Source organism: Sorex fumeus, unplaced genomic scaffold (assembly GCF_029834395.1).
Source record: "Sorex fumeus unplaced genomic scaffold, SorFum_2.1 ptg000044l, whole genome shotgun sequence".
NCBI lineage: Eukaryota > Metazoa > Chordata > Mammalia > Eulipotyphla > Soricidae > Sorex > Sorex fumeus.
Genome location: NW_026606101.1, coordinates 62987945 through 62989877, shown reverse-complemented (window position 1 = coordinate 62989877; position 1933 = coordinate 62987945).

Sequence of the window (1933 nt, the reverse complement as noted above, 5' to 3'; positions counted from 1 at the left end):
GCAAGCTACCGAGAGTATCTCGCCCGCATGGCAGAGCCTGGCAAGCGCCCCGTGACATATTCGATATGCCAAACACAGTAACAACAAAGTCTCCAATGGAGACGTTACTGGGCCCACTCGAGCAAATCGACGATCAACGGGAGGGCCTTTACCTTTACCTTTACCATTTATGACTAGAGAATTAATAAACATGTTATTCCTTTTGTCGTTTTTGGCAAAAATTATGTTTTTCTGAGGAAATTCTGGATTACTCTCACCAGATTCCAGAATTGAATGCTGGTGACCTTTGATGATCCCTATGTCTTAGGGCCAGGAGAGAATATTTAATTCTGCTAATGTATGTTTTGTGAAACATGACTTACTATTTTTACGTGGCTTAGGAAAATTAGTTCTTTTAATGTTAGAGATCATTTAAACTAAACATTTAAAAAGTCATAAATAAAAAATAATAATTTAAATGGAGACTATATAAGCCATTTATTCAGTGTTTCAAAGGCAGTCTTTAAAATAGAAAAGTGAAGAAATTATTAATATTAAAATTGGTATTCCTTAAAGTATTTCCATCCTTTATATTTTACTCTAGTTATTTTATTTTTTTTTAATTTTTTTTAATTTTGATTTTTTTTTGCTTTTTTGTTCACACCCAGCGATGCACAGGGTTACTCCTAGTTCATGCACTCAGGAATTACTCCTGGTCGTGCTTGGGGGACCATATGGGATACTGGGAATTGAACCTGGGTTGGGCTGCGTGCAAGGCAAACGCCCTACCCGCCATGCTATCACTGCAGCCCCACTGTCGTTATTTTAAAAATATGAGTTAATGAATTGGCAAGAGGCTTAATAAAGTTAAGTATTATGATTGAGTTTTCATTTAGTATTGAATCTGTCAGAAAAAAATTTTGATTGTCATTTTAAATTTTTCTCTAGTTTTCGGGCCACACCTGGTGGTGCTCAGGGGTGCTAGAGTTTGAACCCTGATGGATCTGTACAGAGAAGGTGCCCTACCCACTGTACTCTCTCTCTGGCCATCTAATTGGAATTTTAAATACTGTATTAAGTTATAAATTTATAATAATTGTATCTTCAGGAATTTTTTTTTTTTGGTTATTGTTTAAAGCAGATTTTTTTTTTTTTTAAGATCACACCTGGCTGTGTTCAGGGCTTACTGCTCGACTCTGCTCAAGGATCACTTCTGGTAGATTCCAGAGACCATGTGTAATGTCAGAATCAAACCCGGGTTGGCCATGTGCAGGGCAAGGGCCTTACCCTCTCTACTCTCACTCTGGCCTCAGATGTTTTGTTTTGTTTTGTTCTGATTTTCAAATGAGATCTTGGTTTAATGTTATACCTCAGGAGAAAAAATAAAGAAAAAAAGAAAAGAAACTACGTGCTTGGGGGGTATGGTGCCGCTAGCAGGTCAATCTGTACCTGTGAGGTGAGTGCATCAGCAACCTGATGGTGCCTTCAGACTTCCAGATACCCCAAAATTGCTGCTGTGCCTTTGACTAGACCCCAGAAACTTGGGGCAAAGTTTATCAAGAAAGTAAATGGCCAAAAGTTAAGTATGTATCTTGAAACCCAGCGGCTTTTGGCAGAAATGAGTCTGGACCCCGCAGTAGGTTACTGTCACCGGGCCACTCCAGGGGGGAAAGGGTGTTGTCTCTCTGCCTGCTCCCCCTTGGTGGCTCGGTGGCCACCATCCACCAGAGGCCATTGGATAGTCAGGTTTGGGCCCGCAGTGACAAGACACATGGGGCCTCACGGGATGGGGATGGTGGAACCGGCCCTTTCCTCCTCACCCCAACGAGACCCCAAGTCGTTGCCCATGAACAGCCTCTCTGGCTCCTGATCAAGCTGCTTAATGGCCATGATCCCAGAGACTCAGAAACAAATCTTGGAACCCAGTGGCTTTTGGCAGAAATGTGTCCGGACC